Source organism: Medicago sativa, chromosome 6, assembly GCF_051527215.1.
Source record: "Medicago sativa cultivar Bolivia chromosome 6, Bolivia_mono, whole genome shotgun sequence".
In the NCBI taxonomy this organism is placed as follows: Eukaryota; Viridiplantae; Streptophyta; class Magnoliopsida; order Fabales; family Fabaceae; genus Medicago; species Medicago sativa.
The window spans coordinates 89,930,765-89,954,847 of record NC_140754.1 but is presented as its reverse complement, the minus strand read 5'-3'; the positions used below and the strand labels follow the sequence as shown (position 1 = coordinate 89,954,847).

At 30.6% G+C, this 24,083-nt stretch overlaps 1 long non-coding RNA gene across 1 annotated transcript; it reads left to right on the top strand.

Annotated features, from left to right (window-relative positions):
* The first annotated feature begins 18,142 nt into the window (after window positions 1-18,142).
* LOC146918084 (uncharacterized) lies at window positions 18,143-20,704 on the top strand. Its single transcript, XR_015015972.1, has 3 exons — window positions 18,143-18,633; window positions 19,398-19,505; window positions 20,190-20,704. It is a non-coding gene; the product is annotated as an uncharacterized LOC146918084 (long non-coding RNA).
* The last annotated feature ends 3,379 nt before the right edge of the window (window positions 20,705-24,083 follow it).

Genomic DNA, 24,083 nt, shown 5'->3' with positions numbered 1-24,083 from the left:
GGGAAACCTACGGTCACCACGTGTCTACATTACAACCTGACGGTTGATTATACGTGTGTGAGGACTTGCATACTAGACGGTGGTGCATACTAGAGCCGTCATAGTCTTATCTCACTTGTTATAGGCTTCACTTCCTATACGTGTCATGGCGGCCAAGGGAACCTAGGACCGCATTGCCAAGAATACGCTTACGTATCGAGGCCTAAACATAACATAATCATGGCACGATTCTAAACCGGATGATTAGGGGAAACCTAAGATCGTCATCGGTATCATGTTCTTTACTTGCTCTATTCCATGTCTTATACTTGTCATGTAGCATCTAGTGCTCTTGTTCTTAAACATAAACTTGCATGGATTCACTCTTGCATAATCATGAACATAACATAATCATAATCATATCATACATAAACGTATCTAAGTTCATTCATTATGTTAGCGTTGAACAAACAGTTATCTTGGTTCATTTTACGGAGGGCCCTGGGTGGAGTAACCCCGAGAACAATCCCATACATGACCGATGTACGTACATCGGACTCCCTCGGTGTCGTGCGGGTCCCTTGCGGCTTGAACCGTTCCCCTTAGGTCGAGAACCTCCCGTATCCCCCTGACGTGGATAACAAGAGACACGAGCACCGCCATGCGGTTATTATCTTAGTCTTGCGGTTTCGGTGACATGCGGGTCCCTTACGGCTTGAATCGTTCTCATGATGAGAACCCCTTGTATCCCCCTGGTGTGGATAGCAAGAGACATGCCACCTACTTAAAACTTGTCATAAATTTAGGATAAACCTAATCATGCATACATGTTTACCTCAGAACCTTAATCGATCCGATTAGCGGTAAATTCATACTTGTTCATGCTTGTAGTTTCTTAATCATGGTGGAGTGATTAACTAATCAAACCACGACTTAACATGCTTTCTAAACACTCTTAAACATATGCGAAGAGCTTATACTTCGCGTCTTGTCATTCTAAGAATTCATGCTAACTAGCTAGTTCTCGACAACTATGTCGAGGCTCTAGTTTTCCCTTGCTTAATGAGTAACTTACTACCCGATTCATGACATGATTCTTTCGTATACCATGCCTTACTAACATGCATAATACTTGCCTCTTTAACATAACAATCTTGCTTTCCTTGATCGTCAATTGGGACCTTGGTTTGAGGGGTTTACATTCGTAAAAAGACACCACGGAGAAAACCGCGTCGCGAATCCCCATGCCTGCCTGAAGCAAGCAAAACAGTGAGATTTCTCATTGTCTTACTCGCCTAGGTGAGTGATTTCACTGGGGAGGCGAGTGGTAGCTCGCCGTGGCGAGTTGGGGGCGAGCAGGACCCCCCTTTCGGAGTTCTAGCTCGCCGTGGCGAGTAATAGCTCGCCGTGGCGAGTTAGGACAGTCCAGAACACTTAAAAATGGTATTTTTGACCCAAAAACCTCAAACCAAGTGTCTCTATGTGTTTTGGAACATATTTGATCATTGGAAATTTATAAAACATTCATTTGGCAAGTATAAACATGTTTTGCATGCATGCCAAGAAAAGGGGCAACTGTCACAATACATAATCCTAGACTTCTCATAGTTTTCATAATAAACTAACATGGCATAAACATGATCCCAAAGGGTAGGAAAACTAGCTATGGAACTCACCTAGTAAATTTTCTTAAAACATCTCCAAGCTTATAAGCTCAAGAATCAAAAACCCTAACTTGATTTCCTTGCAACCCTAGCTCATGCCCTTTCAAACTTGTTGTCCTTATCTTGCAAACCAAGACACCATTTCAAGCTCAAAACCATACTCCAACATTACCCTCAAAACACATATTCAAAACTTAAAATCAAAAGGAATTCTTGGTGAGGAAGAATAGAGATATTAATCCATTCGAACTTAATATTATTACCTTGATCAAGTGGAGACCATACCTTGTACCAATTTAGAATCCATTTTCACCATACACCAAACCCTAGTTTCCAATCACTTCTTCAAGAAGAGGAATAGAAGAAATCAAACATAATCCATACTTCCTTAAGCTTAAATGATCATAAGGGAACAAGTTTGGAAACTTACCATGAGAGGATGAAGTTTCATGAAAGATTGGTGAAGAGGAAAAAGAGATGGGATGAGCTTCATGAGAGGTGGAAAAAGGGAAATCAAACCTTAATCAAGCTTCTACTTGTACAAGAGATCATGAGGGAACAAGATTGATTCACTTGCCATGAAGGAAGGAAGATTTGGAAGATTTGGTGGAGAGAGGAAGAGATGGGCGTGTGGGAGAAGAGAGAAGGAAGAGGAAATGTTTTCCCAACTTAGAGAGAGAAAGGATAAGGGAAAATAAGATATTTTCCATCCAAAAACATATAAATATCCTTTTTCCGTGAAATTACCATTATGCCCTTTCCTCAAGCGTGTTTAAAACGACTCTGACACTTGGTATCAGAGCAGACCTCTCCTAGTACGGTGTGGTTCGGGGACGAACCAGGCGGAAGCTGGTGGGCATGTAACACCCACAACGTGGCCCAGTAACAGTGCCGGGTAGCCTATAGTGGAAGTCGGCCAAGGCCGGGTAGCCCAGGGAAGTCGGGCTGTTACAGGATGACCCCACGTTGATATGGGGAACCGAATCACATTGGAATGAGAGGGATCCAGAGGCCGTGTAGGTATGGGACTACATGGTTGAAGGAAGGCTTATAAGAATTGTTAGGTACTACCCATATCAACAAGATGCATCTTCTTTTCGGGAGCTCAATCCATAGGAACTCCACAGTTAAGCGTGCTTGGCTTGGAGTATTACTAGGATGGGTGACCTACCGGGAAGTTTCCCGGTAAGCATGTGAGTGAGGACAAAGCATGCTGAAAAGACTCGCGTTGGTTTGTGGGGTTAGTCGGCAATCCTGTAAGCAGTCTGGGATGTTACAATAGATATACCATTATGAAGGAACATAAATGAATCAGTTGCACTTTTGCTTGTGATGAGAGTGATATGGTTGAGATTGTTGAGTGAAATTTAGTGACTTTGAACTCTTTGCTTATACTAGTTCATATTTCCATCACCATCATGATTGTACTATACTTATGGTTTGTCGCAGATATATTCAAATGATATCTACTCCTTCCGTCTTACAATAATTGTCTCTTTATAATCCTAATGCAACATTTATTATCTTTTTCCATTATTATATCTTTATTTATTGAATTTCATCCAACTTAACTACTCCACTAAATACAATTAATAAGGGTGTTTTAGTAAATGATACCAATTTTACCATCAAAATTAACATAATTAATTATTTCTTTAATAATCATACATAAACCTTAAACGACTATTATTTAGAGAGGGAGAGAGTAATTTTCTTAACATCAAATTCAAATTTATGGCTATGAATGGATTGTTATAATTATGATAGTAGATCTCCTCTCAATTAATTTTTAGCAACATGTGTTGCATAAAACCCTGTCATACATATGCACGTTCGTTTTATTTGTGGAAACGTGAAGGACTGAATAACACAAATACTAATCTTTAAAGGGCCTTGTTAACGAGTGCCTCCGGGCACTCTTTAAGCAACCCAAATTTAGTAATTATTCTTGTAAGAAGTCAACTATTACAATTTTCAATGCATTTAAAACACAACTTGTCATTAAAAACTTCTTATTTAAAGTGCTTAAAGAGTACCCCAAGAGCACTCGTTAACATTTCCCATCTTTAAAATAGTCATTTGACAAAACCAATGTATGTTTGGATTAGTAGAATCACAATGTGCCCTTGTAATATAAAAGAAATCAGACATCTATCATGATCCTGAACAAGCACAAAATATATTTTGACTATATGAATCAATAAAATGCTAATATCAGTTCATTTACGTTGGGTCATGAGCGGAGTTCGGGGATCACCCACATCTAGGTCAGACCAACCATACAAGTAAGAGAGACACCACATTCTTACCTGAAATTTTAAGATATTGAGTTTATGGGTCTTCTCATAAATAAATATTGAGAGTATCCTTTTAATTAGTTAAAGGAATAATAGTTTTCTTGAACACAATCAATACATATATATACTAAATTATGAAAGAACAAAAATAAATTTTTGAGACGAAAATTTCATATAAGAAACTAACTATATGAAGATATAGGGTCATATGGAAATAAGCATGATTATTATGTTGTTTCTTTCATTTCCTTTTTTCAAATATTTAATATAGAAAGAATAACACAAACAAATTTACCCATGATTTGTTATACTATGCATATGGAATATTGCATCAATTGAATAACAATAAATTCTAATAAATAAATTTATAATCCATGGATTTCTCTGTTTTTATCCCTCTAGCAAACATATATTATCATGATGATAGTTCAAGATAAGAAAGTAATAATTAATTCCAATGCAGTAGATGATTTGAAAGGATAACAAAGGACAGAAATTTAAAAGACATAGGACAATTTAGGTGGGATTTAGCCCGGGAAAGGCTACTTTTTTCCCACCATGGGAAAGTTGGCTTATTACCATTAGATTAAATGGGAACATTGACTTTATCATAGATTAAATGAGATTGAAATTGATTATTTAGAGCTAGTTCCTTGTGGCTAAAGCTGATTTCTATTAAAATCTATTAAAATGGTTAAGAAGCAAATCAACACCAATTAAAACGGGGTTAGATGCACCAAATCTCAAAATTAAATTCCTGCCTTATTAAAGTCCAAACTATCATTCTTCTTCTTTCTATGAACGAGAGCAATTAATAAATATTTAGTTGCTGCTCAGTGCTCACAAATTTTGGTGCCATGAATGTGTGATTTTGTTCACTTTATTTGATTATAAAATAACATACAAATACCTAAATCTGGAGTTGAATCAGATTCAGTAAAACTATATCTTTTGCTTGAATTGAGTCATCAAGAACACTTCTCCTTCATAGAAATACCTAGATCTGAAGTTGGAAGTTGATAAAATACCCAGATTTAGTTTTGAATAATTTCGTTTTTGATGTAGACAATAATGAGATTTAAATTGAAATAGAATCTGAGCTTTGTAATAATGGCTAAATGTAAGGCCTTTCAATTTGTTTTTCCTTTTTTGTTGTTTGTTAGTTTTGATCTATGAACATAATTTTTTGTATTGTTTTGCATCTATGAGCAAAATATGCAATGAATAATAATGGGGATTAATTAAAAACAAACAATGTCAGTTAATGAACAATGGAAGAAGAAAAAAGTCCTGGGTTTGATGTGTGCTGCTTGTGGTGGGTGAGTGGGGATGGAGGAGAAAGAATGGTGGTGAGAGATAGTGTGAATAAATCTAGTGTTAGTGTTGATAGTCTACTATAAGATTATGTTCTTCAATTAATCTAATGGTCAAAAAATGCTTTCCCATGGTGGGAAAAAACTCCCCTTTCCCATACTAAATCCCACCGACAATTTATTAGCATCCAAGCCTTGAAGACCTACCTAATCAACTTAAAACACAAAAGACATGTTATGAACATCCAGCCCTTGAACAGTGGCAATGCAATTGGTATTAATCCAATTTATATTAAAACATTCTTAGTATATTTGTATAGAAGTAAATGCTACTAGGGATCATATGGAGAAAAATATTACACTAGAGAAATTAAATTAAATTAAATTCTTCAAATGCTATGATATGTCTTGTTTTGCTCCAAAAAAAAAAATGATATGTCTTGTTTGTCAAGGCAACGTGTAAACAAGAGCTACAGTAGTGAAGTGATTATTTTCATGTGGTTAATAAAAATCGTCTAGGGTTGAACTGAATTTATTTGAGGTACATTATTAGGTGTATTAGACACTTCAACTCTAACTATAGTCATTCACATAGTTTACTTGACATACAAGTTACCACACTATTTGTAATTGTAACATATTCTAGTCTTAACCAGTAATAAACTCTTAGCCATAGTTAGTAAACTAAATGATGTAGGAGGTTTCCTTAGTAATTTTATATTTCAGCTTAATTTTATTATTTGTTTATTTTATTTTCAGTTTGCTATTTCGAAACCTTATTTTCACAAGTATGTCATTTGCAAACTTATTTCTTTTCAATCTAGGTTTGACGCTTGCTAGCCTACGCTTCCAACTGCGCCACTAAAGGTAGTTCTAGTCGGTTGGAGTTAGTTAATGATTTTTCCATCCACTTACACACACACACACACACACGTACAACACTTTTGCAAGTCAATACTTTTTGAAACGATGGAAACTACAACTTCAATTGAGATAAATTCAATACAAATTTCAAATTAACTGTAGGACCTAAGAAATTTGTAAGTGATAAGTAGTTAAATTACAAACTCGATTATTTGGTTTGTCTACGTATTATATACATTATACTTTTTTGACATTTAGGGTGTAGTTGGTGAGTACCATCTTAAAATATTTGTGTTCTGTGTTAGCAAACTACAACTTCGGAGAAACCTTGAGAAGTTTTGCAGTAATGGGTCGACTCCACTATGGTATTGCTTTTGAAGCACGTTTGCCGAACACAGTCATACCCAAGCCTTGAGAAGTTTTGCAGTAATGGGTCGACTCCACTATGGTATTGCTTTTGAAGCACGTTTGCCGAACACAGTCATACCCAAGCCTTGAGAAGTTTTGCAGTAATGGGTCGACTCCACCATGGTATTGCTTTTGAAGCACGTTTGCCGAACACAGTCATACCCAAGCAGACAACACGTGAAAGCTTCAATTAGGAAGAACTGTGGCCGCTTTTAATAACAAACTTTTTGTTAGCACTAAACAGATTGTTAAAGCAGAAATTGAGGTTAAGACTGAGAAGTGGAAATTGTCTCAAAAGCGGAAACATGGAACTAAGGTTTGTCTTGAGAACCTTCCAGAAGAACTACAAGGAATGATTGAAGTTCTCTGTAACGTGGAATAAATCTTGTCGCGTTTTTCTTACGTATCTGTTGAAACTTTTCACAATTGCTTTCTATTAAAAATATTATTAATTAGAGATTAGTTGGTCACTAAGAAGGAGGATTGAGACATGAATAGAAGAGAACTTTTCAACTATGAGTCCACATAGGAACATAATGTACTAAACAAAGGTTAAATATATCATTCACCTATTTCCATCTAGATTTTTACAACAAAAACTGAAAGTTAAAAAATAATAAAATTACAAAGAAATCAAATTAAGAATCACAAAAGGAAAAAAAAAAAAATTGCTTCCTATCATGCCTAAAACTCCCTAGCATAACTTACATACAAATTTGGATGTTTCACAATACTTGAACCACAAAACTGATTGTTTAAACAATTCGATGACTTCAAAATAGGTAAATTGTTTATTATAGTTTCCATCTAAATACAAACAATAAATACAAATCCTTATAAAAAAATAAAAATAAAAGAAACTATCTACCGTCACTTGAAAGTTTTTCCACATAAGGATTCAAAAGAAGTAATACAAAGAAGCGGAAAAAAAAATTGTGTATGTAGAAATCAATTACCTAATTGCAATCTACTAAGACTTCTATTATAAGAAAAACTAGTTTTGGAAAAGAAAAAAAAAAAGGAATTGGTTTCACACACAAAGAAAATAATAATAATAATAATAATTGGTTTCACACACACAAGCCAAGCCAACCATGTAACCAAAAAAAAAAAAGCCAAAGCCAACCATGTTATAGCTTTTTCATGATGCTAAGGGAGATACAGATTTAAACAAAATACATGAATGTAAAGACATATATATATATATATATATATATATATATATATATATATATATATATGGGGTTTGCTAGAACACACCTACTAGTTTTTATGTGGGAGTGTATTAGCAAGTAAATAACTAAAAAGTGGTTAAATACACCCTAAGGTGTATGTTGCTATAACACACCTTCTAACAAAAACAAGTAGGTGTGTTCTAGCAAATCCTATAGGCATTTGCTAGAACACACCCACTAGTTTTTATGTGGGAGTGTTTTAGCAAGTAAATAACTAAAAAGTGGTTAATTACACCCTAAGGTGTAGCTTTGCTAAAACACTCCCACATAAAAATTAGTGGGTGTGTTCTAGCAAACCCCTATATATATATATATATATATATATATATATATATATATATATATATATATATATATATATATATATATATAACCCTGTTAAGAATGTTAGTCATATATACATTGATTCTGGTCATCAAACTTTTGGTGATCACAACCATGTAACATTGACATATTTAGGAGAAAATGTTTACTATTCACGGACTGTGGCCATCAAACTTCTCTCAGCTTTGTTTGGCCAATTAGTCTAAAGTTAGGTGGCCAGAGGCATAAACAGTAAACAATTTCGAAAGGATTATTAAAATATATCATGTGTTTATAGATATAGTCGCGAGCCATTGTTGTGTCCATATTATATTATAATCACTTGTTAAAATAAGGACCAATCAATATTGAAGATAGAATAAATAAATAAATGTTGAATAGAGTTTTTATGGTGTAAAAGGAATTTGAAGGTAACTTTGTATTTATAGAGCAGATGAAGAGAGGTAGAGAGACACATTTAATGTGAAGGGAGATTGTGCGTATAGTAGTTGAAGAGAGGTTGAAAGGCAAGATAAATGTGAAGGGAGGATTGAATTTAACTTACACTTATAGAGTAGGTGAAGAGATGTTGAAGGGAGCTTTTAACATGACAAGAGATAGAATAATAACATGAATTTTTAGGCCGAGTAAATTAGAATTGTAATACTTTTTTTAAGGGTAAAATTTTAATATTTGAAATTGTAACTTTGTAAGGGTCGGTGAATTTTGTTATTTAAATTTTCAAAATAGCAATCTAGTATATTTTTATTTTTTAGACAGTGTCAATCACTTTAGTCATTTTTTTTTATTTCACACCACAATTTTTCTTTTTGACAAAAAAATGTTATTCATTTATTCAAATTGATAGAATACATCGATATAATACAAAAAACAAACGTAAGAAAACTGAAAATATATGAAAATCGCTAATTTAACTAGAAGAGAAAGAAAAACAATTCTGAGAGGTGATTTAGGGTCAAAATTAATCCTAAATCACCCCTCTTTAGTACAAATGTAGTGTATAATGAAGTATTTCAAAATATGTGAACAACTGTTGTATGTCATAAACTATTGTTTATGTTGAGTTGTTTTTTTATCTATGTAATGGATCATGGATGCGTTTGTTTCTGCTTTAAATAAAATATATTTTGAGTTAAAATAATCTATAGCTATTTCTTTGCTTACTATCATAAAAATCATTTTTAGTTTGTTTGGAAACTCTTACACTTGGGTTCATTGCATATATAAAATAAATAGATTTAAAAAAAGCTACTTTAATTAGCTTTTCATTTTGAGGCTAAAAATGACTTTTTTAGCAAGGGTTTTTTAAAAATAAAAAATAAACACTACAAAAATAAAAAAAGTGATTTTTTAGTTAAAAAAATATATTTTTTTTCAAAAAAATCTAAAACAAACGGGAGTCATATTGAAACATATTAACTTCTCCATTGTTTATGAACCAGGCGGTAGCATAGGTCAAAGTTCTAGTTTGATATCTTTTGCAAGAAAAGCAAGCACTATCATAAAAAGTAAATTAGAAAATTTATTTTTCAATCTAAAAGAGGGGCTTCGGTCTAAATTAGCGTTTACTATCTAGAACTTATACTACCGTCTAAATTAGATCATTACACTTGAATTGTACTGTAAGGGGCCTTCGTCTAAATTAGACCACTATACATTTGAAACATACCGTGAGGGACTTCACTACTCACACTCTCCAATTGTAATGCAACCAACATTTGAGTTTGACCTAAGGGCATGTCTCTCTCGATCGACCTCCCAACTTATGACCAACATTGAGCCATACTCGACACTAATATTGCAAATGGGATTAATATTTTCTTTTCTCTCTTCTTAGTGTTTTGGTAGTTCCTCTAAAGTCAATAATATCAATCGTTAAACATCAAATTAATTATTGATAATGCTTATGCAGTATTGTGGGTGGTTTTTGTTACTTTCTTGCATTATCTTGTCAATTATATTTTGTTGTGCTGGTGGTGTATCTAAAGGGAGAATTTCTGTAGCAGATGCAGATTTTTATGAATTTGAAGCTGGATCTGGTGCTTCATGTGGTGCATGAGATTTTTCGGAGCAAGTCTTCCATAGTCACAAGGCTATGGACACAAGAAAAATAGTATTCCACACATTCACACAACTTGAAACATTAGTGTCCGTTCAATTAAGATCAGGCTATTTTAAAAAACGAAAAAATTCCAACTTTTATTTAATAATTCAAAGTACTGAGATTGAATCTGCACCGTCTTATCTTGATCGAACGATCAACGATAGCTTGACTTCGTGACTAGGGAATCTTGTTTATAGGGAGCCTGTTTGTCTAAGAACATATGCTAACTAGTTTATGTTGCTCAATATGTTTTTGTTTCCACTAACATGCGATTTCTTACTCATGCTTGCTACTATAGCAACGTAACTTCTCTTAATTCGTGATACTTGATGCTTTAACATATACTAACTTCAGTTGAAGCAACAAAAATCTCCAAGCTGCAAATCTTTATTGCTTTATTTTTATTAAATGCATCCAAGCCCTCAATATGGAGATACTGCAATTCCAAGTTAAACTACAGTTAGTAATCTAAAGCCAACAATTTTATACTACAAATAATAGTATATGACCTCTTTGTTTTCCTCTATCTCCAGTATAAGTTTCTCTGCCTAAAATCTAAGAAATTCATCCAAATCAATATTTACATGCTTGAAAAGAATCAAAGATAGTGTTAATTTTCAATCAAAAGGAACTGGTGATATCATTAATGAACCTTCGGAACAGCCAGGTGTAATAATAATTTTATTGAACAAAAGAAAATTTGTGAGACTAAAATTTCATACAAGAACCTAGCTGTATACAGTAGAAATATAAAGAGAGCACACCACAAACAACTTTATCCATATATTATGAAGTCATGTTATAAAAACGAATAACACAAACAAATTTATCCATGTTTTGTCATATTATGCATATGGAATATTGCATCAATTGGATTCATGTACTTCAATGTTTTTATCCAACTATCAAACATATATAGTTCAAGATAAGAAAGTAATAATTAAAATGATGCTGCCAAAATTGTAGCTAAATAATGAAAACAACCAACTATAAATCAATTCCAATGCAGTAGATGATAAGGAATAAGTCAATTAATATGCAGCATTAGAGAAAAGAGTTCTTACGTTGTAGTCAACCTTGAATGGATATCAAAGATTTTAACGTAAATTATTTATATATAACGGGAAAAATGGTTAAATATATATCATTCACCAATTTCCATCTAGATTTTCAACAAATGTTCAAACATAAAAAAAATTAAGTCCAAAAATCATAAAATTGCAAAGAAGTCAAAATAATCACAAAAATTACTTCCGGTCATGTCTAATACTCCCTAGCATTGTTTACACATGCAAGTTTGGATGTTTCACAATAATTGAACAAAAGAAAAGATTACTTAAACAACACAATGACTTCAATATAACTAAATTGATACAAACAATTAGTAAAAATTCTTATAAATAGGAAGGAACTATCTATCGTCACTTGACAATTATTCAACCTACTGATTCAAGAGAAGTAATACAAAGAACAGGAAAAAGAGATGTGTATGTAAAACTAGTTACCTAAATGCAAATGAGAAAAAAAATGATGTTAAGTCCTTAAATATAAGAAAAACAAGTTTTGGAAAGAAAAAATATTTGGTTTCCCACCTATATATAGTCCAATGGAGCCAACCATGTTGTAAATTTTTCATGATGCTAACAAGTGAGATACAAAATTTAAATTTAATCGATTCGACTAAAATGTAAAACTTATTTTTAAACCATTAATTTTGGCATCGATAGGAATCGATAGGAAGTTCCACTATAAGTGATTATTGGCACAACCATGACCCACAATGAAATACATGGCATATCACTAAAAACCTTGCTAATATGTTTGTCATAACATTGATTGTGGTCATCAAACTTTCATTAGGCTTATGTAGCCAATTATTTTGAAGTTTGGTGAACAAAATCATGTATGATGAACATATTTGAGAGATAAGTTGATTATACATTGCCTCTGGCCATCAAACTTCTCTTAACCCGGTTTGGCCAATTAGTTTGAAGTTAGGTGGCCAAGGCCATGAATAGTAAACAATTCCGAAAGGATTATTGGTATATATCATGTATTCATAATATAGCCGTGAGTCATTGTTGTGCCAATATTATATTATAGTCATTTGTTAAAAGAAGGACCAATGAATATTGAAGATATAATAAGTGTCTCATACTAGATATATGACATCTGATATGAAATGAGCAACTAGCTATAGTGGATTCTAAGAGATAGAATGAAGCGACTGTGTTTGCAGGAGAAAAGAGAGGTTGAAAGAAGTTAAACTTTAGAAATGTTGAATAGACTTTTTATAGTGTAAAAGAATTTTGAAGGTAATAAGTTTGAGTTAATAGAGTAGATGAAGGGTGGTTGAAGGGTGCTTTTAACATGAAAGAAGGTGGAAGAATAACACGAATTTTGAGAGTGACTAAATTAAAGTTTTAAAACTTAAAATTGTAACTTTGTAAGGGTTGGTGAATTTTATCATTTAAATTTTCAAAATAGCAATTTAGTCCTTTTTTTTAGACAATGTCAATCACTTTAGTCATTTTTCTTGATTTCACGCCACAATTTTAAAAGTCATATATATATTTTTCTTGATGAAGCAAGAAACTATTCAAATTAAAATACAGGTCTTTAAATTGTTTTGATGGATACGTCAAAAAAAAAAATCATTTTGATAGAAAGACTAACTAAACTAATAATATGCTTTAGTATAAGGGACTGATTTTCAATTCCGAACCTTAGAGAGACTAAACTTCTTGAACCCTTACAGTTTCAAAATGATAATTTATTGTTTTAGAGTAAGAAAGGTGGACATATTGCAAAGAAAAATTTATCCCATCTTCAAATTTGATATATTGTGCAAGAAAAGCAAGCACTATAAAAAAGAGTAAATTAGAATATTTCATTAAAACTTGAATTATATTATATCTTGTTACATATTTAATTTTCAATCAAAAGAATGTCAATGAATTGTACCCTAAAAAAAGAAACCTTAAGCTTAATGAATTGCGACTTTTGATATTTCATAATTGATTCTGATAAATTGGGAACTTCACTTTCAGTGGCAGATAATTTGTCATGTTTCCATCACCATCATGCTTGTACTATACATATGGTCCATGTTGCAGATATATTCAATTGCTATATATCTAATTTTATTAACATCAAATTCAAATTTGTGGCTATGAAGGGATTGTTATAATTATGGTAGTATATATTCTCTCAATTTAATGCTAATACTAGTTCATTTATACTACTTAGTAAGGTGATAATGGCTTTATTCTCTTACAAATAAAGTAACATACTTATTACAATCTCCTTGAATATATAATTCAGGAAAGGACCACAAATACCAGAAATCATTTTACAAGAGTCTTTCTTCAAAGATCTTGCTTTCATTCTCTATAGAAGACATAACCAGTTATTACCAATGCTTCTCCACATTTCATGTGGAACCTGCTACTCTTTCTTTTGGTATTTTAGTCTATATAAAATTAAGAAATTTTCAAATATAGTTCTTATACTTATACCTCTATTTTGACCATTTCTTCTTTGTATCTTTTAATAAAAACGACTGTTTTTAATACTTATGGTGATTTCCTCAAAAAAAAAAAAAAAAAAAAAAAAAACTATGGTGACAAAAATAAACCGTTTTTATAAAAAGTTAAGGACTAAAAATTTGATTAAATTTTGTATGGGAATAAAAAAAATTATATTTTACAGGGACTAAAAGCATATTTATCCTTAGCTAAATTACGGTCCACAAGTAAACTCGAGAACTAACTTCTCAAAACAATATTTCAGATAATTGTTTCCCTCTATGTAGTGTCAGTAATTACAAGCTACATAAGCTTTGTTAATCTTCTATATATTTGTAACCACTTCTTCATTTTTTCCCTTTTTTTCTCTTGGATTTTACATTCAAGATTAAGTGTACTGATTAAGTTATGTTCTTTCATGTTGCTTGTTTATTCATGACAAGGCTTTCTCTGCATTCAAACATTGTCATTTTTTCTTTACAAGAAAAGAAAGACCATACAATGTAAATATAAAAAAAAATAAATAGAGTATAATGTAATTTATATACATGTTTAAGTGTGGCTCCAAGGTACGTACTTGTAATAAGCATGCGAGGAGGAACTTTATTTTATACGACTTGATTCCATTTATTAGTTTTCTTGGTTAAATGAATGAATGTGGAACATGTGACAGAAACATTACTCTCTCTAGTATCAATTTTGGGGTCTCTCTCTTATGGTACATTTAATGTTATATTTGGACTTAAAAAGTAGCTGAGGTTATTCTGCAGAAGCATATCACTTTGTTTCACTCTATATATGATTGAATCAAATCAAAAAAGATTGTGATATCATGATTAGTGTAAACAAATTATATGCACATTTAGATTGCCAAAGGGTTTGATAGATTTGCATGTGACATTAAGATTTTAGCAAAAGTTACATTTTGATGTTTCAATAAAATTATGGTATCACCTAGTTCGTCAAACTCACTGTGATAGTGTTTTTTTTTTTAAAAAGTATAAGCTTATAACGATATATAGATGATGTTTTTTAAAAAATAATGGTCTCAATTATATGTTGTTGCCCATTTTTCCAATAGAGGTAAGAAGAGTAATCCAAGATGAGTTTCCCAATATGGAGATTAACTTGCTATGATGCATAGTTACGGGTACGTTACCGATACCTGTACGTGAGAAGACAAATTTAAAACAAATGAAGGTACGAGTACACTTATATAAAACACTAGTAACATACCCGTGCATCCGCACGGGCGCTGGTTGGTCGGGGACGAATTTGTGCAGTATAAACTTGACATTAAGTATTTGTAAACAATTTTTTTTAAAGAGAAAGAATTTGTAAACAGTTGAAATGTATACATATTAAACAAATTATTATTAATATTTTTGTAATGTACTCCCTCCGATCCTATTTATAAGAAAACGTTGGGTCAACAAAAATTAATGTATCTGGGCTGAATTTTTAACCAAATACATCAACTTTTGTTGACCCAAATTTCTCTTATAAATAGGACCGGAGGGAGTAGTATATAAAACGTTGGATAACAAAAATGATTATTAAAAATAGGTTTTTCTATCATGTGCAAACTTGCAAATTTTTTATATAATGATTTATGTTATAATATCGAAAAATTTTATATGCAAATGAAACAATAATATTATAAACTTATATGATTTTTCTCCTAAAAAAATATCGACTAATATAATTTTAAAATATGTTTATCAAATTGCCATGCGTATAATAATCATTTTAAAAATTTATCAGTGACAACATGTCTCGTGTAAACTTATTATTTTAATTTTTTAATCAATGACAATACGACACGTGTATTATAATTACTTTAAGTTTTTAATTAATGAGAACATGTCTCGTATATAGTGACGACTCGTCCCATGTTTAATAATTATTTTAAAAATTTATATCAATGACAACATGACTCGTGTAATATAATTACTTAAGTTTTTATCAATGAAAACATGTCTCTTGTATTAGTGACGACTTATCTTGTGTATAAAGATAATTTTTATATTTTTAACAGCAACAATTTTTCAAGTATAAAATAATCATTTTAAAAATTTATTTGTGACAACTTGTCATGAGTATAATAATCATTTTAAAACATGATCTGACTGCGTATTCCATGTATAATTATTATTTTTAACTTTTTAGCAGTAACAACTTATCCCTTTCTTATATGGTGCAGACTTTTTTACATTGTATAGAATTTTAGCAACGGCAATATTATAAATAGCAGGAATATTTTTTTATAAATAACAGTCGGTTTTCTGCATCAAGGTTAGTTTAGTCAGCGACAACTTATCCCGTGCATTTACATTGCTTTTGGAAATTTTAGTCAATCCTCACTTCTTCCAAGTATTTCAACTTATCCCTTTCTTATATTGTGGAGACTTTTTTACATTGTATACAATTTTAGGAATGACAATTATTTAAGTGTATAATAATTTTCGACTTATAAAATTTTATAATATGTTTGCCAACTTCTCGTGTGTATTAGTGATGACTTGTCCCAGGTATAATAATTATTTAAAAATTTATATCAATGACAACGTGACTCGTGTATTATAATTACTTTAAGTTTTTATCAATGAAAACATGTCTCTTGTATTAGTGACGACTTATCTTGTGTATAAAGATAATTTTTATATTTTTAACAGCAACAATTTTTCAAGTATAAAATAATCATTTTAAAAATTTATTTGTGACAACCTTTCATGAGTATAATAATCATTTTGAAACATGATCTGACGGCGTATTCCATGTATAATTATTATTTTTAACTTTTTAGCAGTAACAACTTATCCCTTTCTTATATGGTGCAGACTTTTACATTGTATAGAATTTTAGCAACGACAATATTATAAATAGCAGGAATATATTTTTATAAATAACAGTCGGTTTTCTGCATCAAGGTTAGTTTAGTCAGAGACAACTTATCCCGTGCATTTACATTGCTTTTGGAAATTTTAGTCAATCCTCACTTCTTCCAAGTATTTCAACTTATCCCTTTCTTATATTGTGGAGACTTTTTTACATTGTATAGAATTTTAGCAACAACAATTATTTAAGTGTATAATAATTTTCGACTTATAAAATTTTATAATATGTTTGCCAACTTCTCGTGTGTATTAGTGATGACATGTCCCAGGTATAATAATTATTTAAAAATTTATATCAATGACAACATGACTCGTGTATTATAATTACTTTTAAGTTTTTATCAACGAAAACATGTCTCTTGTATTAGTGACGACTTATCTTGTGTATAAAGATAATTTTTATATTTTTAACAGCAACAATTTTTCAATTATAAAGTAATCATTTTAAAAATTTATTTGTGACAACCTGTCATGAGTATAATAATCATTTTAAAACATGATCTGACGACGTATTCCCTGTATAATTATTATTTTTAACTTTTTAGCAGTAACAACTTATCCCTTTCTTATATGGTGCAGACTTTTTTACATTGTATAGAATTTTAGCAACGACAATATTATAAATAGCAGGAATATTTTTTTCATAAATAACAGTCGGTTTTCTGCATCAAGGTTAGTTTAGTCAGCGACAACTTATCCCGTGCATTTACATTGCTTTTGGAAATTTTAGTCAATCCTCTTTTCTTCCAAGTATTTCAACTTATCCCTTTCTTATATTGTGGAGACTTTTTTACATTGTATAGAATTTTAGCAATGACAATTATTTAAGTGTATAATAATTTTCGACTTATAAAATTTTATAATATGTTTGCCAACTTCTCGTGTGTATTAGTGATGACTTGTCCCAGGTATAATATTCCTTTGAAGCATATGGAGTAGTAATGAGTAAACCACCAAATTGGTGTTTGTCTTTGCAAAACACTCTCGAATTATTCCATAACTTTATTTTTATTTGGAAATAATCTTTTTCTTTTTCAAAAATTTCTCAATTAAGTCCTTCGTAATGTGATAATAACATAGATATAAAAATTTAATTTAAAAACTTTTGATAATATTTCAAAATAGCATATGTTTTTGTCAAAAATTTCTCAATTAAGTAATTCGTCGTGTGATCAAAAACATTGATAAATATTTAATTGAGAAAATTTTGACAAACACTATTTTTGATATATTAATAGAGTCAGCGACTAAATTGAAAATGATTTTCAAAGAAATGGACCAAATTGATGATTTTTTTATGGTGGTCGATGTTTGAACCCCGGACCTTGCATATATTATGCATTGTGATGATTTAGTCATTAATTAATTGTTCCATTAAAAAATATTAATTAATTGTAAATTTGTTTTAATGCTAATTTTTCAAATTATTGCCACACCACACGTGTACCTTGTACTACCACTTTTCAAATCTCTACACATCACCACTCTCTCTCTATTCCATTTCTGAAATCCTCACACGTCTCATGTATATTTATTTTTCATTTAATATTATTTAATAATTTGTAAATTCTTTAACAAAAATTATCAGTTTCCAGTCCACTTCTCTCACATACTTCCCCTCTCTCTCTATCGACTAAACCATCAATTATCATTTTCTTCTCCACCATTAACAACCATCACCAGAAACTTCCGACCAGATCTACATCTTTCCGACGACCTTTACTCAAAAAAAATTACATATTATTCATCACTTCATTCTCCTCTATCTTTCTATCAAATTAGATTTTCAAAAGGAAATAGCTTGAAAATTTCTCGATTTTAAAAATGAGATTCCGGCCACCGTTTGGATGCACCACCACCACCACCACCACCACCAAACCAATATCTCCATTCTGTATAAAACATAATTTTTTTAATATCTCCGATTTTTCATACCGCCGACTTTAGAGGCCGTTTCCGGCCACTTCTTCGGTAACCACCGAGGACAGCCTCCGTACAGTGTAGTTTCTTTATTTTTCTGGGTAAATCATCCACCTCTCTTCTTGGTAAAGCCATTTTAGACATGTTCTTTATTTTTTTTTTTTGAGATCTCAACCTTTGTCCAGCTCAAATCTGAAAATGACTGTGTTGTATTTTTTGATCAGTTTTACATGCAAAATAACATGTTCTCACTTTGCCTTCCCAAAAAAAAAAAAAATTAGATCTGAAGCAGGTTTATTTTTAATTTCTCAGAGATGCATGTGAAATTATATTAGTTTGTCATCGTAGGAATATATGTATTTATGTTCTTATCTCGGTTTGTTTTTTTTTCTACTTTCTTTGTTAATAATTATTATTTTTTCTTTTTGTTATTTTTTAATAAAAAACATAATTTGGTAAAAAAAAATAAAAAAATATTTCGCTGCTGGTGCTAGCCTGCATATGGGGAAAAAAGACTCACTAAATAAATTTAAATGAACTTAAATTGGGTACTTATTTATTTTTTCTCATTTCCTTATTCTTAATGGACATCTTTCCTTTTCATGAAAGACTCTTTCTTTTTTACTAAGTACAATTGTTGAGATTTACAATACCATGAGTCCTCAAATTGTCATATTCTTTTCTTTTGATGTGTAAACTATATTTGAATTTAAATGATTTTATGTGAATGGAAAAATAATTTTTAACTCATTTATGAAAAAACATTGATGAGCTTAAAAAAAATTCATTTTATATTTTGTTATATATTTATTTTGTTGGGTAGGAAACAAAATAATTTAAATTCTTTTTAATTTTTATTTGGCAGAACATTATCTATTGTTGACTTGGGAGCAGCTTTCAAATCTCCTGCAAAATGAAGAACATAAAATGGAACTCAGTACAACATACAGAAGAAAAAATGAATGAGAGAAGTGTAAGATTTTACTCTTGAAAATGTTTTTGGATCTATGTTTCTTCATCATCTTCTTAATAACAATACTATGTTATTTTTTTTTTTGGATCTTTGTTAAATATATTACTCTATAGATCTAAAAAAGTAGATAACTTTTTTTGTTCTACATAATAGAATTTTTTGGTTAGATATAAAAGATTAAAACTTTTGAATAAAATAAGAACTTTTTTGAATGTAACACTGCAAAATAAAATAAAGTGAAAAAGTTTATACAACAAATATATGGACAATGAGAAGGTCTTTTGCAAAAAAAGTTCATCGAAATGACTAATGACCAAATCATTCTTGCCAAAATGTTTTTTTTTTTTCTCAAGCAAAGAACAGGCCTTTAACCAAAGGTGCTTCACATATAACTTAAAAAAAAAAAGTTCAAGAAATAGGTATATAGTAGTATAAATATTAATAAATATATTTATATGCTTAGACATGTCTTTGCTCTCTCTCTCTCTCTCTTTTGAATTAGGTAAATAGTAACTAAGTTTTGAAGTTAAAAAAAAGTTAGATATTCATTTATTTTCCAAAACATTGTTTCAAAAAAAGTTACTTCCCAAAACATAACTAATTCTATAAAAGAACATACCATAAATAGTTAGATATTCATTTACTGACCCGTGTGTTTTCTTCTTCTTTCATTTTATGGTGCAGAAGAGACAATAAAACCATTCAAGTTTGCAGAAGCTTTACCAATGGTGTTGAAGTTGTTTCTTTAGCTTTGTGTTGAATTAGAGAAGATGAAAATGTGAGAATGGTGAGAGTATAAGAGTATTCAATGAACTCACTCACCATTCTTCCTCTTGCTTTCTAATCATTTACTTGTCTGTGTTTTTTTGTTTACAGTTTGATGGAGATCATTTATAGAAATATTAGATTTGAAATATTGATGAAAATGTTTTTTTGTTTACAGATACTCAAGTGGGAAGAGAGTATCTTATAGAAATATTAGATTTGAAATAAGTGAAGAGAGGGAAAAGAAATTTTGAATTTGAAGTGACATTGGGAAATGTAATAAGAGGACAGCTTATGTGACATGTTGAGTTTGAAAAGAAAAAGTTAACTATATCCTTTCCCTCTCAATTGAACCCACCCTTGTGTAGTTGAAAACAAATTGTACTCGTTAGTTAAGAGGCAAAAAAAACTAAAGTGTGAGTTGTTAGTACTTACATGACCTCATTTCAGTCAAGTGAGATCATTTAGTTACAAAAAGCATTATTTAGACTTCTTTTACCCCTTAAATTAGGACGTGGCAGTTGTATAGGATGTCCAGCTTGGGTTTTTCCACAACATTGAATCTTCTTATATTAAGGAGGATTAAAAAAAGATTTTTCAAGTGATTTACTACCATTTTTGTTGTAAAAACATGTTTAGAAAAAAATCAATTACAAAAAAAATATTGTATAATATTATTCATATTTTAATAATGTATTTAACCACACTTCTATTGTCAAGTTGCTTCATAGATTTAATGCAATTAGAGACATCTTTGTCCATTCGATTACGATCTGATGGTCTAAAAAAATGAAAATTCTATTTTTATTTTATAATTCAGAGTACCGAGCTTAAATTTCGAATATTGGATCTGAATCAAACGGCCAACGATGTCCTAACAGCGCAAACGCAAAAATCTGACTGTAGAGAAACTCATGTCTAGAAACATTGTTAAATACTGATGTTGCCCTATTTCCATCATCTAACTGTTTAATACTTTGACAATTCAACTTCTTAATACTTGATACTATAACATACTAACTTCACTTAATATGCAGCGCTATAGAAAAAGAGTTCTTACCTTGTGGTCAACATTGAATGGATAACAAAGATTTCATATGAACCCATATAGAAAGTAGAAACATAATGAAATTATTTATTTATCGCATTCCATCTTGACTTTCAACAAATGTTCAAACATACAAGAACTTTAAGAACAAATATCATAAAATTGCAAATAAAGTTAAAATATGAATCACAAAAAATGCTTCTAGTCATGTCTAATACTCCCTAGCATAGTTTACATGCAAGATTGGATGTTTCACAATACTTGAACAAAAGAAAAGATTGCTTAAACAACTCAATGACTTCAATATAACTAAATTGATACAAACAATTAATAAAAATTCTTATAAATAGAAAGGAGCTATCTATCGTCACTTGACAATTATTCAACCTACTGATTCAAGAGAAGTAATACAAAGAACATGAAAAAGAGATGTGTATGTAAAACCAGTTACCTAAATGCAAATGAGAAAAAAAATGATGTTAAGTCCTTAAATATAAGAAAAACTAGTTTTGGAAGAAAGAAAAAAAAAGATTTGGTTTCCCACCTATGTATAGTCCAATGGAGCCAACCATGTTATAGAGTTTTCATGTGAGATACAAAATTTAATTTAATCGATTCAACTAAAATCTAACATTTATTTTTAAACATTTAATTTTTGCATCGATAAGAAATTCCACTATAAGTGATTATTGGCACAACCATACCCACAATAAAATACATGCATATCACTAATAACCTTGATAAGTATGTTTGTCATACATTGATTGTGGTCATCAAATTTCTATTAGGCTTGTGTAGCCAATTATTTTGAAGTTTGGTGATCACAATCATGTATCATAGACATATGGGAGGAAATGTTCACAATCCACGGCCTCTGGCGATCAAACTTCTCTCAACCCTCTTTGGCCAACTAGTTTGAAGTTAGGTGGCCAATGCCATGGAAAGTAAACAATTTCGAAAGGATTATTGGTATATATCATGTATTCATAATATAGTCGTGAGTCATTGTTGTGCCAATATTATATTATAGTCATTTGTTAAAAGAAGGACTAATCAATATTGAATATGGAATAAGAAGAGTCTCATACAAGATATATGACATCTGGTATGAAATGAGCAACTAGCTAGAGTGGATTCTGTGAGATAGAATGAAGCGACTGTGTTTGTAGGAGAAGTCAAGAGTGGTTGAAATGAGTTTAACTTCAAAGAAATGTTGAATAGACATTTTATAGTGTAAAAGGATTTTGAAGGTAAGTTTGTGTTAATAGAGTAGATGAAGAGAGCTAGATAGATACATTTAATGTGAAGGGAGGTTGTAAGTAGAGTAGGTGAAGAGAGGTTGAGACGCAAACTAAATGTGAAGGGAGGATTGAATTTAAGTTGTACTTAGAGAGTAGGGCTTGGTTTGATAAGGCCAAAAAGTTAGCTTATAGTGGATAGTTTATAAGTTTGTTTGACCAAACAGGCTCTGTTTGGTAATGTTTTTTCACCACGAACTTATAAACTATTTTTCAGACATTATTCCAAGTAACGTTTGAGTTTATAGCTTATAACTTATTATTTTTTCTTTCAATTTTGCCCTTATTATTTTATCTAAATTATGTTTTTACCCTTTATAAATTGTTAGGTTAGGTGTCATCGTGAACATAGCTCAGTTGGTAGGGACATGCATTATTATATGCAGGGGTCGGGGTTCGAACATCGGACACCCCACTTATTCACCTTGAAAAAGGTGAATTCGAGCCATTACGCTACTTGACAAAAAAAAAGAGGGGGAAATAGTCACTTTAGTCCCTGAATGAGGAACGAATAGTCACAATAGTCCCTCAATGTATCGAAATTTCAAAATAGTCCCTGATTGTGCATTTTGTTAGTCAAAATAGTCCTTGATATTAAAATATTTCGTTAATATTCATATTAGTCCTTCAATAAACTTATTTATTATCATATTAGTCCTTATACGTACTTACTTATTGTCATTTTAGTCGTTAGAGACTATTTTGACTAACAAAGTGGACAATCAGGGACTATTTTAGAATTTTGATACATTGAAAGACTATTATGACTACTTGCTACACATTCAGGGACCAAAGTGACTATTACCTGAAAAAAAATTGTTAGGTTAGGTTAGTGACAAAAAATTGTTACGATACTGGCAATAAATTTAAGGGACGTTTATTTTGTTACGTAAACAATATACTTTTATAATTTTCGTTAAGGGAAGATGGTGACAATATACATATTTTGTTAAGGGAAGATGGTGGCAATATACCTTGGCAAAAAAAAAAAAAGATGGTTGCAATATACATATTTTGTTACGCAAACAACATTACCTTTATAATTTTTTGTTTTGTTTTGAAAGAGCATTTATAATTTTCATTGTTAGTTTATAATATATAATTTATAATTAAAATGAATAGATAGAAACATTACTATTAAGTTTTTTTATAAAGTATAAAATTAAAATAAACATAAATAAAAATAAAAATTTCTGCAAGAAAAAATTAATTTAATAATAATAATATATAAAATAATATTTTTAATTAATTATTTAAATTACTAATTTTTAAGTATCTTAAAATTTCATAAAAAGAAAGTATTTTAGTTATTAATTGATATAAATTTTATTAAGAATTAAGAATGTCTTTTTATGTCATTTTGCATTTATCAGCTAGTTGAACCGATAATTTTACGAAACACTTTAATTAGCATATCAACTATAAGTCATTAGCTATCAGCTATCTGCTATAAGCTATCAGTCATCA